Source organism: Notolepis coatsorum (genome assembly GCF_963971535.1).
Source record: "Notolepis coatsorum genome assembly, chromosome: 14".
Lineage (NCBI taxonomy): Eukaryota > Metazoa > Chordata > Actinopteri > Aulopiformes > Paralepididae > Notolepis > Notolepis coatsorum.
This window is the reverse complement of record NC_140178.1, coordinates 34,247,957-34,271,552: the sequence shown is the minus strand read 5'-3', so window position 1 is coordinate 34,271,552 and position 23,596 is coordinate 34,247,957. Positions and strand designations below refer to the sequence as shown.

The window sequence follows — 23,596 nt, the reverse complement described above, 5'->3', positions numbered from 1 at the left end:
CTGCTGATGCATAATGAATGAATGGTGAGTTGTTTAAAATGACAACATACATGTGTTAATTATTTGATTTGATTGATCCGAGAGACCGAGAGAGATTGCTCCAGAGCATCTCAGAGCATTACATTTTCAACTCGACCTATTAACGTGAACTACGAACCACAAGGCACCAGCGCCAGCGGCCGCCACTGTTGAAATGTATATAATATATATGCGCAGGCTGCTGGCTAGTGTGTGTCTTGTGCTGCAGCCGGCTCGCTGGCCGAGGTGTCAACGACGAAGGTGTCAATCTGTGGCAGCGTTTAACATTCCAGGTATACAGGCAGTAACCAATCACGCATAGGCTCAGGTTAAATAATGTGGCCAATCACATCATTCACATGATCATCCTGAATCTGATCCCGCAGGCAGAGTAAAGCAAACATCTGTGTTCTGAATTTCAGCCCGCCGATCGCTTTGTAGAGAAGCGAGGAGGCATAACTAGCGATCACCTGAGGCTGTATGTTGTTTTATCTTGGCAAACAAGGGCTTGCTCTAAGAGGACATGATGAGAGTCCGAGTTCATCAAATCGTGGAAACTTTTTAGAGCTACTGTATGTACATTGTTTTCAAAGCATGATGAGATCTAAATTACGAAAAACTTTCACTTCATTGCAACTTGTGATTCAATTCTCACCAAGACGAAACGTCGCATTTATCTGCATTAAGGTAAGACAATGGTTCATATATTATTGGATGCCTTCATTTGAACACTTAATTTGCACTATATATAAATGAGTGGGGCTCGCTGTAGTATAGCCTAGTAGTGTGTGTGTATATGAAATCAGAACCTGGACAGTTTGCGTGAAACCAAAAATAAAAGGTCAAATTTGTCTCTCGCTACGCGCGAGGGGGCGTTCCCAATACAGCCTACCAAGACCATAAGCCCATCCGCCGCCTATGGGCACAGGGCAGTGTACTAGTTCTTGATTATGGCCTGAACACCATTCATAAAATAGCTTCTGTTGGTTAGCATACTGTAGACATGTCATTCCTCCTGACTGGTTCCGCGCAGCAACGGCTCCGGCCCTCCAGAGGCCAAACCCACAGTTGGAGGTAACAGGGATTGGGATGCCAAATCCAACCTCCTAGCTGAGACAGGAAGGCCTTTCCTGTCTGGGAGGCGCAACGGTGGTCACAGGCCGGCCCCTGATTGGGGTACTGAGGCCAAGGGTGGCTACTGGAGTGAGCCTGCAGCTGGGAGCAGACTCTGGAGCAGCCAAGGAACTCCTCCTAGGCCTACTGGGGGAGGCATGCTGCATGGTCTTCCTATCTTGAATGGTACGTTCTAACACCACCATAGCAGCTGAATCAAACAGCTCCCCTGGTTCTACTGGGACACCACAAGGGATCCTCCTAGCTGCCTCAGGGGGGACTGCACACAAGCCAAACCTGGTGGTGAGTCTGGACCAGAGTAGACACATCAGATGCCGAAGTTCTCTTGAGTGAAGGCCTGTAGAGAAGCATCACTGAGGATGTGGGTGGCATCCTCAATCGTAGCCTACTGCATTTGAGAGGGAGTTACTGATATGGGTCGAGGGCACCTGGCATCGGCCCTCAGAGCCTCGTCAGGAGACACTATGAGGGAAGCAACAGTAGGCTCAACAGTTGGCCATTAGTCAAAGGACAGGAGCATGTCCCTCCAGCATGCATGTAACTCTCTCAGAAATTCCTCCAAGTGAGGAACGGTAAAGGTAGCAGGAGCCAGATTGCGCCTGAAGAAAGCACTCACAGGAGCTGGTGCTAACTGTGGTATATCCAGCCGTAGGCAGGCCAAGGCTATACAAATAATGGCTGAACTATCCTCTGTGCCAACCAAGGAGCTACACCCCAATTAGGAACGAGAGCCTGCTTCCGAGGCATGGGAGGCAAACTCTTCCACATTCATTAAAGTGAGTGACTCTAGCTGCCACAGAAACAATGTCCTCCTCTGAAACAGACACCGACGTGGGTCGATTGGGTCCATCGACATTCACTTCATCAGCATCAGAACGGCGGCAGTAGTTAGTTGATCTACTCTAGTAGAAAGATGAAAGGGAACCGGGCCGCTGATGACACCGGAAGATAATACCCTAGCTCGGGTCATCAGGGGTCACGTGTGACTGTGTTGGTATAAATACTCGACCTGCGCAATGTGGATGATCCAGGGCTTTAAGCACCACCTCTGGCAGTCATCCAGGAAGGATGAAATAGAACAGACTTATATGGTTCATCGTCCGAGGTCCTCAATTATCTGGGCCATTCCAACAAAGCCTGCTAAGCTATTTTGTATTCATAGTTTTGTTCTTTATTTGCATGCGAGGGAAAGGACAAATTGGAGCTGTGGAAGTTAATAGACTCTGCTAATAGAAGGTTACAATGAATGATATTAGCTGGTTGGCAAATATGGTAAGGTTGTGATCACCTTCATCTAAGGTATGACAGCATTATCATTCAACAGACACATTTCTCCTGGCTCTGCCAGCTGCTTAAGAAACATCTCAAGCTACATATAACCATATAACATATAAATCAGAACCCATCAGTTACTAGTTATTTGGAGAAAAATATTTTGCATACAAATCATGGCATAAGTTGACAATGCACTTTAAAAGTGAATGCCAGCCAACAAGGACATAAGCATAGCCAGCATAACTGGACCACACATACCATTTTAAGAGAACCTTTAGAGGTCAGTGGATAAAGGTTTGAATGCTCCCATGCAAGGAAATACAAGGACATCGTGGAATGTGTACTTTTACTTTGATAGTTACATCCAATATCAAATACCTTTCTACTTTTACTTAAGTAGACAGTACAAGTACAGCACAAGTACAGTACAATGAAAATAAGTCCATCCAGTGTGCAAATGTAAAGTGCAATAGTAATGTACAATGTACAGGTGATTAAACTGGGTATAACATATAAAGATTAGTACTACTGAGTAATAGTCTGTGTACATATATCTGATTAGCATGGTATGGTAGTACTGTAGTCATACTGGCCAGCAGCATACCTAGTAAGAGTAGGTAAGATACATGTACAGATAGATATAGTATCTACAGACATGTACAAATGATTATACATTATACAGGTATGTACAGACAGATGGATAGTATATAAAGAATATATATATATATATATATATATATATATATATATATATATATATATATATATATATATATATATATATATATATATATATATATATATATATATATATATATATATATATATATATATATATACAATATATACGATATATACAGCATTATTGTACATGCTATCATACAGAGTTATATGGGTTATATGCAGGTGTAGATATACAAGGATTGTATGCATTGATTGTATCTGGGTGTATTTCTACTTTTACTTAAATAAGGGGACTGGGTGCCTCTTCCACCGCTGCCCCCCGTAGTGGACTTCCACGTGACTCAGTAGTGACTCCTAAACATGTCGATACTATGCTGAACATTTTAGAAAGAAGCAAAGCAGTTTCCAGGACTGCAGTCCAGAGAGAGAGTCCACTGACTACATGTATTTAAACAGAAACAGCTACGGAGCCGCTGCAGCACAACCCCAATGACATTCAGCTCCTAAGCCCAGAGCAAGGGAATTCATTTTAACTTGTGGTAGATAATTGTGCTCTTTGGAGGACTGAATAGGGTCCCAATCACTTGACACTCATTGTTGATTTGATTTCCTCTTGAACTCCGAAGTCAGTATTTGAGGTGCACTCGAGAGAAGACGACTTCCGCGCGGATGTAAAAAAGGACAAAAACAAACCATTTATTATTTAAATCACCAGACAAGCACTTTGTCGGTTAAGGCTTTGAGAGGGAAGCTGGGTATCTAGGCAACTGTCTTGATATTTTAACCCGTCACTCCATCACACATCTACTGTACCCCTTTCATTTGTCATACTGCCAACGCGTGAGAGGATTTGATGCCCATTTCACCCCTCCGGACCATCATTTCAGGCTGGTCGGAACCTGTTATCTGCTTGATTATCCTGTAGTCCAAGGTGTTGACAGATTCAATCTGAAGCCTAATGGTCTTCTTTGCAAGCCAGTCGCAAGCCAGTCGGGATTATCAAACATGTTGAATATTAAAGACTCAAATTCCTGTAGTGTGTGGAGGAACTGCACAACAGAAACCTTGAACAGGAGACTTGAACAGTTGACAGTGCCATGCCTCGCTCCGGATCGATTTCCCCTGTGGTCCGGGGTCGTTGGAAACCATTCCTAGTGTCCGAATTTACGGGAGACCCTGCTGGTCACGGAGCACCCAGGGCTTCGCAATTTGCACGCGTCACGGAGATATGGAGAGAAGACGCCAAATCGTGTGCCAGTTTTTCTTTCTCCCTTTTCTCTCAACGCACAACCTTGCAATAATTATAACAAATATTTCCGGGGATCCAAACAGAGAGACGGGGCATGTGCTACAGGTAGTTTACGACGGTGAACATGATGGCGGTGTCCTTTTAAAAATGCCTTTTTTCAGCACTGCCAAGCCATTCTACTAATTCTACCCGCATTTTGCAGGTGGCAGTGTCCTGCAGTGCCTGCAAGATTTTAGGTTTTGTGTGGAGTCTACGACCGTTTCAATATTGGTTAGCATTTGGAATATCTTAGCGCGTACCAGGCATAAGCTGATTTTGTTTAGAGTGGTTTAATGCCGATAAACACAGGGGAGAAACATTGTCTGGGCTGTTTCGTTATTTAAATAGACTGCATATAGTGCTTTTATCCAAAGCGCTTTACAACTTATGCCTCACATTCACGCATTCACTCACACATTCAATTAATTGGTTGTGGTTGATTTGAAAGGGACATGCACAGATACACATTTGATACCATAGTAACTGACCTATCTCAAGCTCTGCCCTCTTTTCTTGATTCTACAATCATAACTGTCACATCCGAGTGAAGCGACAGTTGTGATTGGAGGATTAAGAAAAAGGGGTGTGTTAACACATTGACGGCCACGGGTATTAGACGGCCCCACTCTATAAGGCCAGCATATCATAATACGGTTTCATTGTGCGTGAGGCTGTTTGTAGAGCTAAATCTATACTTTATATTATTGCTATCTGTCCATTCTCATTGTCAATTGACACTATAAACCGTCCCTTCAAAATGGCTTAAAGAAATAATTTCTTCATCAATACGTTCCCATTTTATAGCGTCTTGAATATAATCGTTATATGGGATTGGTCTGGTATATTTCCTGCAAAACGAGATACAGGCTGCTAAGCTAATAACGTTAAATCGAATGGCGTTTCGGCCCTACAGAAGCTAGAGCTAAAAATCAAAATGCATATGATCGATATAATGTTCCACTATGAATGCATGAAAGGGGGGGGGGGGGGGGGGGGCGGGGGACGTCGTTTCTGATTATTGATTACCAATAACGGCGTTAGCCTCAGTAGCCACATTCGCTGATCGCCTGGTTGGGTATGATAACAAGGCCTGATCAGCGTGTAATTTACGTGAAAAAGATCTTACCTGTGGCCGGTTGGACTGCAAAAAGGATTTCCCAGTTATCGATCGCCATCTGGTAGATCCATATGTCCATTGGCTGATGCTATATTCTTTTAGCTGAATTCAGCTCCAAAAACGTATTCCATGCTACACGCATAGATTCACCCTAACAGGAAAGTCCATTCGAGATCCAAAAAAATAAAACACCATTTTGCCACAGCGCCCCTACGAGGATCTGGCCGGTAATGCACTTTTCCGAATTCCAAGAGTAGGGTAAATCTGCAGTGCCGCTCGGTGACATTGAGTAAGTTATTAAAATGGAATAAAAGCCAAAACAACCTTGCCACGGACATGTCCGTGGTTGGCCCTCAACCGTTGGATCCGAAACACGGACATGTCCGTGGTTGGCCGGGAATGTGTTAAGGTAGACAGATGCAGCTCTTAGGACTCTGAGCTCTGGTCTGCACTGCTACTGCGGTAATCATGCACCATTAACCTGGCAGTGCTGTTAACGAGGTCTTAACGATACTCCGCCCTTGCAGTAGAGGTGCAATTTTTTAAAACTGGATCTGTAGGTCAATTGCAGGATCCAATGCACCAAAACCAATCCCTTGATTGCATTGTGGGCTGCTTATTATATATTTGTATATTTGTAATCTTTGTAATACATAATCTGACTGGTTTCCGGCTATATATAATGCTACACTAAGCTAGCTACATATCACAGCTGGGACATTGAGTGAAAATAACTTAAAGATCCCCTCCACACGTGTTTTTTAACACTTAATTTTTTTTAAATATTGAATACAAATTAGTTTGGTATGATTTTTCCACCAAAAACCTTTCAATAAGCTACTGAAAATGGCTTAGCAGCATCGCTACACCTTTGCCCTCATTGTGAAATCATGGGGGGAAAATCCCTGGATGACAGTGTGACCAGCTGGGCAATAGCCACCATGATACAGTAGGAATCACAGGATTTGTTGCGTCACACAGACGGCTCAGATTCTGAGGAAGTACAGTGGAACAATGTGAAAAGGGCAATGTGACAAGTTCTACACAAATAACGATCTGTATAGTCAAAGTCATGCCTCCAAGCGGAGTTACAGTAACTGTAGAGAAAACACAGTGGGGACCTTTAGGATCCCCCAGGCGACAGTACTGTATGTCATGTCATTCAATTTTACTTTACACAGAAGCATCCTATATTATCTAAACATTAAGGGCGGGCCCGACATTTTGAAATTGTCCAACTTATCAAAACTTGAATGGAAAGTCTGCCTGCTTTCTGGAGGCCGACGCATTGAATCGAACGCGGCTTTACGTTGCCGTTTTGAAAGTGGGACCATTTCGCACAGCCTTTTGCGATGACTCTTCTGATGTTTAGGTGACATGCTGAAATGCGTTTGAGTAAGTAAAAATGAAATTGCACAACATACCGTCGTATAGCGTTACATATCAGCCGAATCAATCTCTTACAAAGCCAGGCCTCTCCCCCCCCCCCCTTCAGACCAACGACCAGGGTCACAGTGACCTTATCGTACCATCTCCTTCACCCCCTCCAACGAGTGTAGTTCCAGTAAGAACAAACATGACAGGGAGATAGTGGAACATGCTGGCCCGCCGCCCTACAGCTCCCAGGACAAGCCTCTGCACTAATCAGACCCCGGAGAATACACAACAACACAAGCACGTCCCTGACTGACTGCTGGCCTTTACATGGTGGACACACAGCGAGATGAGGAGGAGGAGGAGGAGGAGGAGGAGGAGGAGGAGGAGGAGGAGGAGGAGGAGGAGGAGGAGGGGTGAGGAGAGACAGTGCTTGTGTCCGTGTTCAGTTTGTCTGTTCAGGAGTCAATGTGTGGATTTACGGCCGGCTGAGAGCGGGCTCTGTCAGGAGACACTGACAGCCCAAACCCACCGAACGCAGGACGCGGGCGGGAGATCAGCGTTTCACTTTCGCTCCCACGTGGGTGGGCAACTCGCGGGCGGGAAGCGATTTTTTTCGCTTTGGTTGGATTCCGAGGCGTGCAGCACGCTCATTTTCACAGAAATACACTCAATATCTGCATTATTACCACAAATATATATGTTGTTCAACCAGCTAATGTGTCTGTATCTTTCCCAATACAAATAAACCTTATACTTTTTCAGGAGTACAGTCACACTGATTTCATCATTCTAAAATGTATTCTAACATTCTAATTAATTAGATAATAACTGGTTATACATGCAAAATGGACAATAGAACACTGGAACTGGAAATCTTTAACAAAAATCTTCAAACAGGGACTGACTTCGCATATAGACTAGGCATTCACAGCTGTTCCAATGTACACGCATGCTGTTCTCGCACGAAACCTGGTGGGGTCCCGCCGTGAGCCTCCTGCTGCGGCTGACTCAGCTCGTCTGGGCTAATGAATCCATACAGGGATAAACAAGAGCCCGGGGTCCTCAGCCTGCTGGGAGCAAAAGGTGCACATGCTGTCAGTGTAGTGGCCTTAACACTGCCTGATCAAGGGCGGCTAGGTGGTGTAGTGGGCAAGGCACTCGCCACCAGTGTGGAGACGCTAGGATTCGCGTGTTCGAATCCAGCTCTCCACATTGTTTTCAGTTTAGCTGGTCGTCCGCAGTAATACACATTGGCCGTATTACGGGGAGGGAAAACTGAAGGGTGGGGATCGAACGTTGTGAACAAGCGACTCCTACAAGTCAGTTGGTGCGCCTGCGCAGTAGAATCAGGAAGTGTCGGGGGCAGCGTGAGCCTCCCACGCGTTACTCCTCGACACTGAGAGATCGAGCTGCGCAGGTGAAAAGATGCGACTGCTGTTACCTCAAGTACCGGAGGGGACTTGTGCTATGTATGACTTAGTCCACATTGCAGCCGGCTTGTGGGAGGCAAGAAACAGCGTTCGTGACAGGGGAGGGTTGAATTGGATGATACGAAATTGGGATGGGAGAAAATATAGAAAAATGGGAGAAAAAGTGGATAAAAAAAAAAAACACTGCCTGATCAAAAACGAACAAAATTGGGGAGGTGACGGCAGGGGCGGAGCTAGGGGGTGGCTACCTGGGCTCAAGCCCCGGATGTATTCTGAAAAGCCCCGAATCTATTTTAAAAAAAATAAAAAAAAATAAAAATTAAATACATTTTTTTTTTTTTTTTTTTTTTTTTTTTTTACAATTCATCATTGTTACATGAAAATATGTTTGCACCAGATTTAGCAGAAGCTAATTTCCATCTGTGGTCTATCCAGCTGCTAACTGTATTTGAGTGAGTTAAGTCTTGGTGTTATGGTAGACTCAGACCCAAGCTTTAAATCACAATCAACAAGTTGACAAAAACTTAATTCTTCCACCTTAGAAACATAGCTAAAGTACGGCCATTTATAAATCAAAAGGACGCTGAAAACCAGATCCATGCCTTTATCTCAAGCCAACTCGACTACTGTAATGCACTCCTTACCGGCCTCCCAAAAAAATACGATGATAACTATTTTATTGCAATGCACTATTGCATTATTTTATCCTATTTTACTAACTATTTTATTGCACTGCACTATTTTACTTTGTATCAGTGAATCATAGACGCCTGGCCATAAGAGCATTCGGAGCATCTCTGCTCTCCCACTATTGAACTTGGGGGAGCAAAGGTATGATCTTGCTCCACCACTTTTTGATTATATGAAAAATATGATATATCCCCCCCCAATATATAAATCAACCATAACTACGTTATGGTTAACTGAGTTTTATAGTGAAAAGAGCAGCTTTATTGGTCAAGATTGAAGGCTCTATATTGCAGGAAATTGCACGTACAGGTTCATTAAATTAAAAAAAAAAAATTCGTGGAGGGGGTCGTGCATGACCCCCTCCAAACCACCCCTTGCCTGCCCCAAAAAAAATACAAGCCCCGGATCTCCTACAATCCTAAATCCGCCCCTGGGTGACGGGCGCAGAGAGAACGACCAAATGTGTAAAGTGTGTCAAGTACTTGGAAGCCCTACTTGAGAGAAAGTAAACATATCTCACGTGAACATGACTGTTGTGAAAGTCACCCATAAGAAGTAGCTCACATTAATTGGGTCACGCTCCATTGTAAAAACATCATACTTTCACCTCTGCAACATTGCCAAAATCCATCACTGCCTCCCCCCCTGCTGCTGAATCCCTCATACACGCCTTCATCTCCTCCCGCCTGGACTACTGTAACTCCCTCCTCACTGGCATCACCTCCCGCTCCCTCCACAAACTGCAGATGGTTCAAAACTCAGCCGCCCGCCTCCTCACTAACACCCGGTCCCGTGAACACATCACTCCTGTCCTCCACTCCCAGGAACGCATCAACTTCAAAACACTACTCCTCACCTTCAAAGCCCTCCATATAGCCTGCCCCCCCCCCTACCTGACTGACCTCCTTCTCCCCTACCGCCCCACCCGTTCCCTCTGGTCCTCTTCCACTGTTTCCCTCACTGTACCGTCATCCAAACTTAAAAGTATTGGTGACCAGGCTTTTTCACGAGCTGCACCCAGACTGTGGAACACCCTCCCTCAGACTGTCCGAGACTCTCCCTCACTCTCCACCTTCAAATCCCGACTAAAAACCTACCTGTTCTCCCAAGCATACAACCTTCCCTACCCATAACCACCCTCCTCCAACCTACCACCTCCCTTTCCCCTTCCCTACTTTCTCTCCCTCTCCTGCCCCCCCGCCTCCCCTCAGTTTCCTTACTTCCCTGACTGTTCCCCTACTGGACTCTGTATCTGTTACTTGTTACCCTTGGTTGTATGCCCTGCGTTTTCATACTGTTGCTTATTCCCTGTAGTTCTTTGTTTCTTTGTTCATTTGTTTTGCTCATTGTCAGCGCCTTTGGGTTCCTGAAAAGCGCTTTATAAATCAAATGTATTATTATTATTATTAATTGTACTTAAGTATCAAATGTATCTGGTGTTAGAATGTACTTATAAAGGTTCACTAAAACATCCCCTGTCTTTTTAAGCATTACAACCAAACGATGGACCTCAATGCATCGCAACAGACACATTGTACAACAGGTACATTGGTAAGCTAACTTACGCAAAGATCATTCCCTGGATCCCTCGCATTCTTATTTTTTTATCCACCTTTTCTCCTCTTTTTCTATTTTTCTCCCATCCCAATTCCACTGTGCCAATTCTCCCCTCCCCTGTCTTGAACGTTGCTCGCATATGCCCCCCACTGGCCGGTTGTAGGGAGGATAGAAGCCGTGCATCACGTGTCCCCTCCGATACACGAGGATGCAGCCTGTCACATCTTTTCACCTGCCAGCGCGGACTCTCATTAGCGAGGTGTAACGTGTGGGAGGCTCACACTACCCCCGCCATTTCCTGTCTCTCCTGTGCAGGCGTCCCCAACCGACCTGTAGGAGTCGCTGTCCACAACGTCCAGATTACCACCCCTCGACTTCCACCCGCTAACTCTGCCAATTGAGTTAGTATGACGGCTGGCCCAAGCCGGAGGCAACTCCGACAGCCGGAGTCGAACCCGGTGTCTCTTGCGTTGGTGACGAGCGGATCCCTCACACTTCTAAAACAAATCACACAATATAATTGTGTCCAACCTCACATAGCGAAAAATAAAGGGTTACAAAAACATCCCCTTCTATACTATGTGGGATCAAAACAGTGTCACAAATTAAAGTGACGTTCTCTCTTCCCCCTCTCACACAGTACCATATGATGTGAGAGGTTATTTTCATTGTCTGGGGGACAGACACATACATGCAAGAAATGCATGTCAATTAATTAAAATGTATTCTGAAGAACTGTTTGTCTGAAGAAATCTGTCACTAAAATTGTATTTATTACTAATATATTTATTTATTACTAATATATATATTTATATATATATATATAAAAATGCAGTGATGTGCACAACAACCATGTTAGTGGAATAATCATAACCATATTAGAACCATAACACAAGTCCAGTGTCTTATTTTTCCTAGTAGGACAGGCCATGCACTGGTAGAGATTCATTGGTTTGTTCAGTTTACAATGATTAAAATGCTCCCATGGGGCATGTGGGGAAAAGGGACTGGAGCCTTTGTGTCACTCTGTAGATGGTGTCAGCAGCAATTTGGAGCGTTGGGGGAACGCCTTGGAAGATGAAAAGTGGTGAACAGAGACAGTTGAATGTCAGCTGTGCTTACAGACTCCCTGATGGTGACAATGTTGCACCACCGCTTACAGACACAGACTCCCTGATGGTGACAATGTTGCACCACCGCTTACAGACACAGACTCCCTGATGGTGACAATGTTGCACCACCGCTTACAGACACAGACTCCCTGATGGTGACAATGTTGCACCACCGCTTACAGACACAGACTCCCTGATGGTGACAATGTTGCACCACCGCTTACAGACACAGACTCCCTGATGGTGACAATGTTGCACCACCGCTTACAGACACAGACTTCCTGATGGTGACAATGTTGCACCACCGCTTACAGACACAGACTTCCTGATGGTGACAATGTTGCACCACCACTTACAGACACAGACTTCCTGATGGTGACAATGTTGCACCACCGCTTACAGACACAGACTCCCTGATGGTGACAATGTTGCACCACCGCTTACAGACACAGACTCCCTGATGGTGACAATGTTGCACCACCGCTTACAGACACAGACTCCCTGATGGTGACAATGTTGCACCACCGCTTACAGACACAGACTTCCTGATGGTGACAATGTTGCACCACCGCTTACAGACACAGACTTCCTGATGGTGACAATGTTGCACCACCGCTTACAGACACAGACTCCCTGATGGTGACAATGTTGCACCACCGCTTACAGACACAGACACAGACTGCCCCTCCTTTGATCATATCCCTGTCCAGATATGAGTCGGTACACGCATTTAATTTGTGTAGATGGTTTATGGTTGCTTGCAACTCACAAATCTTGTTTCTGAGGGACTGGACATTAGTTTGGATTCTAGACGGGAGTGGAACACGCCTCGTTTTTAATCTCAGTCGGTCACCTCCTCTTTTCCCTTGTTTCCTCACTGTAGAGAAGTAATTTCTGTCCCGTTTATCATCACTGTCTACAACTGCCCTACACTGTAATCATAGTAATCATAATTATCTTAACTACCCATCTCATACTATAGTCTACCCATAATACTCTGTATATACCCCATATTTACATATATCCATATTTGTCTGAATATACCTGCATATAACCCCTCTATATACTAGTTATACACCTGCATATATAACCCATAGCTCTGTATGATAGTATGTACAGCAACTGTCTTTATAGCTGTATCACTGTACCTGTATCAGTATATTATACTACAACTCTGTGTACATACATCTAATTAGCACATTGCTGTTGCACTTTACTGCTACGTTTGCACTCTGGTTGGATGCCAAATGTATTTTTGTTGTACTGTACTTGTGCTGTATAATGACCAGGGGTGAAACAAGTACCCAGAAATTATACTTAAGTGAAAGTATGGGTACCGTCTCAAAATCTGACTCAAGTAAAAGTCTAAGTATCTGGCTAAAAACACACTTGAGTAAAAGTAAAAAAGTCCTACTTTTAAATGTACTTAAGTACTAAAAAGTAAAAGTAAAAAATGTTTTGAAAGGGATAGACCAGGGGTCTCAAATTCATTCCATCGTGGGCCAAGTTTTCATTTTAACTATACATTGCACCAGGTGAGTTAGTTGAAGAGGTGAGCCAATTAGTGAAATCATCAGCTGGTGTTTAGGCAAGGCTGGAATGAAACCAAGCATACACTCTCCCACAATGGAATGTGTTCTGCGATAGACAATGCTGAAGACAGACAGAAGACAGAATACTGGAGTACCCTGAATAATATCACAATATTAACCACAGCATAATGCGGATCTGACTGTCTATTCTTCTGATAGCAGGTGTTTAATCAAAGATCCCTGCTTTCTAGTGTTGCACAAGGACCAATCAGCATGGGTATGGGCGGGTTCATTTTCCATTGATGGGGATTTGATTGGCTGTTTACCTGCGGTCGCAGGATTAATAACGTTAACGTTAGTTCGGCCAGATAAACAATTAAAATATACTAATTAAATGGTTGGACCTGTGAGATTTGTACTTTGTACTTTGTAGGTCTGCATTTTAAATGTAAGGAGTAAAAAGTATGTATTTTTTCTCTGAAATGTAATGGAGTAAAAGTACAAAGTATACCAACCTAATAATACTTGAGTAAAGTACAAATCCCCCAAAACAGTACTTAAGTATTGTAACGAAGTACAATTACTCAAGTACTTTACACCCCTGATAATGACAATACATTTGAATCTAATCTAATCTAATCTAAAAGTCGTGTGTCTAGAGATCTCTGCATTTAAAAAAAGAAGAAGAAAAAAGCAGTTCCATATGCATGTCCACATGGCTTGTGTTTTCCCATCGCATTAAGAACTCCTGACAATATTGCCTTCCCAGGTGGTGTGGTACGGGTTGGAAACTCTGGACATGATAGAGCCATGAAGTCCATAGTATAGCCAGGTCCAGGCCCAGTCATCTGGGGTCCAGTATGCACAACAAAACACAGCAAAACAATCACACCAAACTACTTTAGAAGACAAAATAAAAATGCACAGACACAAACACAAGAGTAGCGTCTTCATGATGATGAGCGACTCATATTTTATTTCATAGCGAGTAACGAGGTGTCCTAAGTTAACGTAGTGGAGTAAAAAAGTACATCAATCCTCCCAACAACTACTTAACTACCGTAACTCACTGGGGTGTCATGTACGATGAATATTGATGGGAGATGTTGGACATAAAATAGGTTCTCTATTGCAAATCCCTTATTAAGTAGCTACCCAGAGTAAGTAATGTCCATCTGTCAGGCTGCCTATGGCTTGGCGGGCTGCAGCGGAAACTTCCCTGCCTGCACTACCCCTCTGCTTCAGACGTGATCCAGCCTTTCAATGAGCTTCACTGTGGAACCAGCCCGCCCTTTGAAAAACCCTCAATCTCAACCACAAACAAGACCTGTTACACCCATATCAGGATAAGGGAATAATCAAATCAAAGACGTGTAAAGCCTCTTTCAGGATCACTGTACTGTACTTAATAGTGGAAATGACTGGTTTGTAACAATCAGAGAGAAGCAATGTACATGTCCTTACCCTCCTACACATTCCTCCTGTGCACCTGACGGGAGACTGCACAGAGCTCTCCAAGGTCCTGATTGCAGAGAAAATACTCTGGTCCATAATGTGTGGACAGGGCCAGTAGTCATGATTCTTTCCATCATGCGTTTTCCATATGCTCCGGTTTAACCCGTACACACTAATTCTAGTGTATTATTAATATTATTTTTTTACAGTTCTAAAAATCTTCACCCTGGCAGGAGTTTTTTCCAAAAGGTCCGGTTTCAGTGACCTAAAATGCAGTTTTTGTTGTGGACGAAAGGCCAAACTGCATAGAAAAAGCTACGATTTCAAAGTTACCCATGGATGTGTGGACAAGATCTCAGTCGGGATAATCATCTTTGTATTCTGATCACAAAATATCCACATTATGCACAAGTAACAGAATATTCCATATATTACCATAAGATGGAACTGAAACGGAACACAACACCCAACAATATACAGGATGTATCCTACTCACGTTCCTAACCATCGGGATATGAGCATCCTGACCATTGTAAACAGACAATGGTGTTATCATAGTGAGAGCTTTTAATTCTTGAGTATCCCACAAAATATTATGGTATTAGTGTGCATGTAAACATGATTAGCATGATTAGCCCCATTGCATGTGCACAACCTCATCAGTCACTGACATCTATAGATTTCAAGTTAAACGTTCCAAGGAAAACCCTACACCTGAAAGAGTTAAGAGGCAGGGGTGAAGGGTCAGTGTGGTGTCAGGGCCCTGCCTACGTCTTGCGTTTATTTATTTTTTTTACAAAAGTGCACACGCATCCAAACAATAAATACTAGGTGTGCTGAAGGGTCTGCAATTAGGTAAAATTAGACCTAAAATAATCCCCCTTTAAGTTAATATGTGGGAGTTAAGTTATTATTTACCACATAATGTTACACTGCTGCCTATTGATTGCATCTCAGGTTATATGACGGTGCTGCCATCTAGTGGGCCAGAGGTGGTTTAGTGTCCCCTCGTATCTGCGTCACTTCCTCTCTATGAGCTTATTGACGTTGAACTTGACCGGACCAACGGAAGAGAGCGGACGTACACACGGCGTTGCTCTCGTTAACGTTATAGTTTGACGGTGACCAAGTATGTAAAGTGGCTTACCAAGCGGACATTATACCACCAAGAGAGAGTGAGTTTAGTACCCAGCTAATTTGATGTTTAGTAAACGTCTGGGATTAGCATATTACAGCAGACTATAGTATTCCCCATCTATCGTTACCAGTTAGCCGAAGCTAGCTAGCTCGGCCCTAATACCTAAAGTAGCTTCGGCTCATGCTTCGATAGCTGCTCTGTACTGGACATATCAGTCGATATATAACACAGACCAGAGAACATTTAGATAAGGTCTGTGTCGCTGTAAAGGGACACAACTAGTCCTACGAAGTAGCCATAGCAGTAACCTGTGGTACAGAGGGGACCAGCGTGTCTGCAGCAGCTGTCGGCGTGCGCCGTGCAGCACCACGGAGCGGAGCGAGACACTCGGACCACCACAGCGGAGCATCTGGTCTGCAGGAGCAGACTAGTGGCGCCTATTGGACCGGGCAGCGTCTTCCCGCCCTCATCAACACGCAGCGGTCTACTACTCCTCATCACCTCCATCTCTCTCATCCTGCAGAGGGAATTGTTCCTCTGTCACAGTGGTAACCGCGGCAACGTTTGGCCAGAACACTTTATTATAACTATTTGGGCGCCCATCTAAATTTAGTAATAGTATTTAATTCAGGCTTTGTGTAATGTGATAACAATATTTTGTATGTATCTTTTTCCCCTTTTTTGCTTATATAAAAGCATTATGTTTCAAACAGTTTCCTCGCTCTTTCTAGTTTAGGTGACTCCATTTTAAGTTATTCACTCAGTTGTGTATTTGGTACAATTAGTTTAAGAGTTAAGGCATCCTACCACACCCCCGAAGGTGATAATTATATACAGTCCTCTAAGCTCCCGCACAATTTGGTCACTTCGAGCCGGATTTAAACCAGATAGGATGTCACAAAAGAGCGAGGTAGGTTCAAAGGGCCCCCCCCCCCCCTTCCCTGAAGGGAAGACACGTGCTCCTAGGGAGCGTAGATTACCCTCCCGACTAGATGACTGTGTCCTGGGTACACCCAGTAGCCCTAGTTCGGAGAGCAATCAGCATATGCTAAACACATCAGCTGACCGGACAGTAGGGGACTTTACAACCCAGACGGCAGGCACACCCCAGTTAGTAGAGGGTGCTGCTGCCACACCACAGTTAGATCAGACGGCAGGCACACCCCAGCTAGTAGAGGGTGCTGCTGCCACACCGCAGTTAGATCAGACTCTGAGAACAGAGTCAGACCCGACTGACACCCCCCAGCGGCCTGAAGAGAAGAAGAGACACCAGGTGGCAGTCTCGGGTAGTAAAGACATAACTACCTTCTCGCCACTGGATACCGCCAACCAAGATGAGTATGATGAGCAAGATGAGTCTGAAGAAGAAGAGGAGAGTGACTCAGCTGAAAACGACTCGCAACCTGGAGAGGATATCAATCCCCCAGACAGAGTGGAGCTACGCGGCAGGCAGGACTTCAATCACTTCCAACCGGGAGAGTTCTTCCTAGACACTCGCAGAACTAGTAGGCCCCCCAGCAGAGCACAAAGCAGAGGGAGCGTTACAAGCCAAACAGAATTCATGTTCCAATGCATGCAACAACAACGCGAAGATGCGCTCGCAAGAGAGGCTCAACGACGCCAAGATGCGCTCGACAGAGAGAGAAGAGCCGCGGAAGCACTGGAGCGGGAGCGCGATAGAGCGGCAGCCCAGGCCTTGGAGTACACCCGGCTCGCTACCGCCCAACTGCAATCGGCCTCTGCCTCCAGGCAATCATCAAGAGCATCCACTAGGAATAACTCACCCCAGCGCCGCCAGCCTGAAAGGGAGGAGCACCCGGCTACGTATCCCCGACCCCGAAGAAGGGACAAGGCCGACTCCGAAGACCTGGAAAGGCGACTGGCTCGTCTGCAGGAGGAATATACGGCACCAGGAGAGGTGCCACCCCGCTCTCAATGTGAGCGGCTACCCGCCACACACAGAGCAACCTCCAGATCCCATCAACATTGGCCCGTAACTGCACCGGCCCCTAGGTACGACCCGCTCCCACAGCGCCCACCAGGGAGCGCCATCCCATTCTTCAAAGACAATTCTAGAAGTCAGTACCATGACATGAGGATGTGTCTGGAGTTCCTCCTGGGCGCCGCCAACCACAGCGAGCAACAGAAGTTCCTCGAGCTGTCTATGCACTGTACGCTGCCTGCGGCCAAGCTCATATGCACTGCCAACGCATACTCCCCCACCCCCTATACTTCGTCTCTCCAGGCCCTGGACGAGCGCTGGGGACGCCCGTGGGACCACATAGTGGAGGAGATCCACGAGCTGGGAGAAATGGCAGACATAAAGGACGACCACGCCCTGGACGCATACTCCTTGAAGGTACAGGCTCTGGTGAGCCTCCTGACGTTCCAAGGAGCCGCCGGCCGCACTGAGCTCTATGCAGGCTCCAACGTAGAACGCTTCGTCAGGAAGCTTCCAAAGGAAAGGGAAGAGAGGTTCCGACGGGAACACGAGCGTCTCCACCCCCAACAGCCACTGTCTACCCTGATGGAGCTCTCAGAGTTCCTGAAGTCGGAGATGAGGCACATCCGCCTCCCCAAGCGGGAAGAGCCGAGAGGCAATGGACGCAGTGGACGAGACAAGTCAGACCGAACAGGGCGGCCCGTTAGGGTGCTGACCACCGTACATGAAACCACATCAAAGGAGCACCAAGGGCCCCCGAAAGGCCAACGAGGCTTCTCCTCCCAGAAGAAAGGAGAGAAGAAGACTCCGCCGCCATGCCAGTGCTGCACAGAGGTCCACTGGCTAGACAACTGTCCCGTGTTCAAGGAGAAGACTACAGAGGAAAAGAAACAGTGGATAATAGAGAATAAGCGGTGCTGGAAGTGCGCCCGTGAGCACCGAGCAAAGGACTGCACCCTCAAGGGACCCTGCAGACAGAGCGGGTGCGGGAAGATCCACCTCACGGCCCTCCACGACCTCAACAATAGAGACGACAAGGCTAAGCCTTATGTGGCGGAAGTCCGTGATGAGCCCTCTAGAGAGCTACGCAACTACTACGTGGGCCCCGTGAGAGGCAGCACTCCCCGCGTGCTGTTGAAGATTGTGCCGGTGGTCCTGCGGAACCGCGACAAGACTCTGGAGACCTACGCGGTTATTGACGATGGCTCGGAGCGCACGCTGCTGATGCGTGAGGCTGCCATCGCCCTTGGACTCGTGGGCGACGCAGAGGAGCTGGATCTCCTCACCATCCAACCAGGGCGCACCACTATTCGAGGAGAAAGTGTGGCCCTCACCCTCACACCGGCCGGACGGCCGAAGGAAGTCTTCAAAGTGAGCCGCGTATTCACAGCTGCCGGGTTGTGCCTCTCCAGTTACGGCTACCCGATGGAGTCCCTCATGAAGAGGTACCCACATCTCCGTAATCTGGGGATCAACGCTGCAATGGAGGTGAAGCCCACCCTCCTGCTCGGCTCCGATAATGTGAACCTCACTTTACCCAAGCACATCATCCCGGGTCCACCCGGATGTCCCGTCGCCCTGGAGACTCCGCTAGGCTGGACCCTGCAGGGCCCCATCAGTCTAAGAAATCTGAACGCCCGTCAGACCCACTGCCTCTTCATTGGAGCGGGGCATGAAGACGAGGCATTGCTGGAGAATGTTCAGAGGTTATGGCAGCTGGACATTGCTCCATACAAAAACGAGAAGATACACACTCGCTCCAAAGAAGATAAGGCGGCGATGGATCTTCTCCAAGCCAAGACCAAGCGTGTCTGCGTGCGCGGTGTCCTCAGATACGCCACACCGCTCTTGAGAAGAGAGCCCATGCCGACCTTCAAGGTTCCCCCAGGAGTAGCGAAGCCGTGTCTGCTTAGCACTGAAAGAAGACTCAGCAGAGACCCCGAGACGGCTGCCGCCTACGCCACAGAAATGAGCAAGCTCATAGAGTCTGGACTAGTCAGGAGGCTGAAGCCTGAGGAGGCGGAAAGGAGTACCGAGTCATGGTACCTTCCACACCATAACGTTAAGCACAACGGAAAGAACAGAGTGGTCTTTAATTGCAGCTTTCAAGTGCGCCAGCAGAACCTCAACCGCTATCTCCTGCCCGGTCCGACTCTGACCCCTCCTCTCCTCGGAGTCATGGTGCGCTTCCGACGACAGAAGACCGCCATCAGTGGCGACATCAAACGCATGTTCCATCAGGTGTGTTTGCTCGACGAAGATAAGCCACTCATGAGGTTCTTGTGGAGAGAAAACCCAGACGACCCGGAACCGTCCATCTATCAGTGGGAGGTGCTGCCCTTCGGGACGACCTGCAGCCCGTGTTGCGCCACCTACGCCCTGCAGCTTCATGTCGACGACGGCGCCGCACCCCCCGGAGTCTCCGATGCTGTCCACCACAGTTTCTATGTGGACAACTGCCTCCACAGCGTGGAGACCGCGGAAGAGGCCTACAAGCTGGTGCATGACATACGCACCTTCCTGGCCACCGCTGGCTTTGAGGTCCGCCAGTGGGCCACCAACAACCCTGAGGTCGTCCGAGACCTCCCAGACGAAGCGAAGGCTGACAGCAGCGAGACCTGGCTCTCCCAGTCAAGTGAGGACGCCCATGAAATGACTCTGGGTCTCCTCTGGCGTTTCAAGTCTGACACCCTGTGTTACCGGCAAAAGAAAATCGAGACTCGCCATTACGTAACCAGGAGGTCGATCTACAGTACTCTGGCGAGTCAATATGACCCGTTGGGTTACATCAACCCCTACACGACTCGTGCCAAGGCTCTGGTCAGCGAGCTGTGGACTGAGGCGAAGGGATGGGATGACCCCCTACCAGAGACACTCGGGGCGAAGTGGAAGAAGTGGGAAGAAGAGCTCCCCACCCTCCAACAGATCGAGTTTCCCAGGAGCTACTTTCCCTCGAGCGTCAGTCTGACCGGCAGCCAGCTCTCCCTTCATGTATTCTGTGACGCGTCTGAGAAGGCATATGGTGCAGTAGCGTACCTGCGCGCGGTGGAGCCCGACGACACAGTCCACGTCTCCTTCATTCTTGCACGCTCAAGAGTTGCACCCAAGAAGCAGCAATCCATTCCCCGGCTGGAGCTCTGCGCAGCTCTAAGTGGAGCCCAGTTGGGAAAGATGCTGAAGGAAGAGCTGCACCTCCCCCTTCACGCGGTGTCGATGTGGTCTGACTCCACAACAGTCATCCAGTGGATCCAGTCGACTTCGTGCAGATATAAAGTATTCGTAGGAACAAGGGTGACAGAGATCCAAGAGCTTGTGGGGATCAGCTGCTGGCGATACGTTTCGACAGATGTTAACCCGGCGGACGTGATCACCAGAGGTGCGACCCTCGAGGAATTGGCACGTCCCAACCTCTACCACCGTGGACCCGACTACCTACGCAAGCCAGAAGAAGACTGGCCTTCTCCTCCGAACTTGGAGAACGCAGAGGTGGAGGTGGAACTTAAGAAGTCCATCTTCTGCGGCCTCACTGGACTCCAAGACCCTTCAAATACTGACGGTCCCAAGGTTGAGGATTGCCAGACCCTAGAAGAGCTCCAAGTACGTACCTTCCACCACCGGAACCCCGGTCCCGGAGACCCGACCCCTCTCAGCGCCGACGACTACGCCGCAGCTGAGATCATGTTGCTGCAGAGGGTGCAGCGGGAGGTCTTCCAGATCGAGATGGCGTGCTTGGGACGGAAGATGGAGCTACCAAGAGACAGCAAGCTGAGGCTACTGGCCCCCGAACTGGACGAGAAAGACCTCATACGTGTCGGAGGCCGCCTACGACGGGCTCAGGGCCTCACTGAGGACAGCAAACACCCCATCCTACTCCCCTCGAAGCATCCGGTGACTAACTTGGTGATTCGTCACTATGACACCAAATTGTATCACCCTGGAGCGGAGCGGCTCTTCGCGGAGCTCAGGAGAAGGTTCTGGATACTTCGCGGCCGGGAGGCTGTGCGGCGTTACCAACGGTCATGCACAGACTGCCAGAAGCTCAGAGCCCAACCCATCATGCCACGAATGGCTGACCTCCCATCCTGCCGCCTCCGTCTCCAAGAAGCGCCCTTCCACAACACGGGCATGGACTGCTTCGGGCCCTTCACCATCAAGGCGGAGATCGGGAGAGCAACTGCTAAGAGATGGGGAATCATCTTCAAGTGCCTCACCACGAGAGCCGTCCATCTCGAGGTGCTGGCTGAAATGACAACAGACAGCTTCCTCCAGTCATTCCGTCGATTTACTGGAAGGAGAGGGCGACCCCATACCTTATGGTCTGATCACGGGACGAATTTCAAGGGAGGAGAAGCTGAACTCATCAAGAGTTACCACCAGATGAGTGAGGAGTTGAGGGACGAGCTGGCCTCCCAACAGGTCACCTTCTCCTACAACCCTCCAAATGCACCCCACTTCGGTGGAACGTGGGAGAGAGAGGTCAAGTCAGTAAAGGCTGCTCTAGCAGCCGCGCTCAGAGGACAGGTTCCGAAGGCAGAGGTCTTCAACACCGTGCTGGTGGAGATTGAAGCCATTCTGAATTCCAAGCCACTGGGGTACGTCAGTAGCGACGCGGCCGATCTCGACCCCATAACACCCAACAGCCTTTTGATGGGGCGGCGAGACGCGGCCCTTCCCTTTGCGGTCTACGCCTCCACCGAGATCATCGGCAGAAGACAATGGAGGTATAGTCAGGCTTTAGCCGACCAATTCTGGAAGAGGTTCACCACCGAATATCTCCCATCGCTGCAAGGCCGCCGCAAGTGGATCACTGAAAGAGGCAACCTAGAACCAGGAACCCCAGTCATGATCGTGGATCAGGCGCTTCCCCGAGCCCGCTGGCTCACCGGAGGGGTGAAGAGTGTGGTAAAAGGGCAAGACGGAAGAGTCCGCTCTGCTATCGTGGAGGTCGGAGGAAGAACATACCACAGACCAGTGGCTCGACTGATCCGACTACCCCCGTACTCTGACTCTGACCAGCCTGAGTGACTACTAGACATTCAGCAGACCTCAGTACTGATTAGCGCCGCAAATCAGGGGGCGGCTGTGCTGAAGGGTCTGCAATTAGGTAAAATTAGACCTAAAATAATCCCCCTTTAAGTTAATATGTGGGAGTTAAGTTATTATTTACCACATAATGTTACACTGCTGCCTATTGATTGCATCTCAGGTTATATGACGGTGCTGCCATCTAGTGGGCCAGAGGTGGTTTAGTGTCCCCTCGTATCTGCGTCACTTCCTCTCTATGAGCTTATTGACGTTGAACTTGACCGGACCAACGGAAGAGAGCGGACGTACACACGGCGTTGCTCTCGTTAACGTTATAGTTTGACGGTGACCAAGTATGTAAAGTGGCTTACCAAGCGGACATTATACCACCAAGAGAGAGTGAGTTTAGTACCCAGCTAATTTGATGTTTAGTAAACGTCTGGGATTAGCATATTACAGCAGACTATAGTATTCCCCATCTATCGTTACCAGTTAGCCGAAGCTAGCTAGCTCGGCCCTAATACCTAAAGTAGCTTCGGCTCATGCTTCGATAGCTGCTCTGTACTGGACATATCAGTCGATATATAACACAGACCAGAGAACATTTAGATAAGGTCTGTGTCGCTGTAAAGGGACACAACTAGTCCTACGAAGTAGCCATAGCAGTAACCTGTGGTACAGAGGGGACCAGCGTGTCTGCAGCAGCTGTCGGCGTGCGCCGTGCAGCACCACGGAGCGGAGCGAGACACTCGGACCACCACAGCGGAGCATCTGGTCTGCAGGAGCAGACTAGTGGCGCCTATTGGACCGGGCAGCGTCTTC

The 23,596-nt window shown here is 47.6% G+C and overlaps 1 protein-coding gene across 1 annotated transcript in view; it reads right to left on the bottom strand.

The window, feature by feature from the left end:
• asic2 (acid-sensing (proton-gated) ion channel 2) overlaps positions 1-23,596 on the bottom strand; it is a gene marked incomplete at its 5' end in the record, with an annotated part of 362,882 nt that overhangs the window by 104,084 nt on the left and 235,202 nt on the right.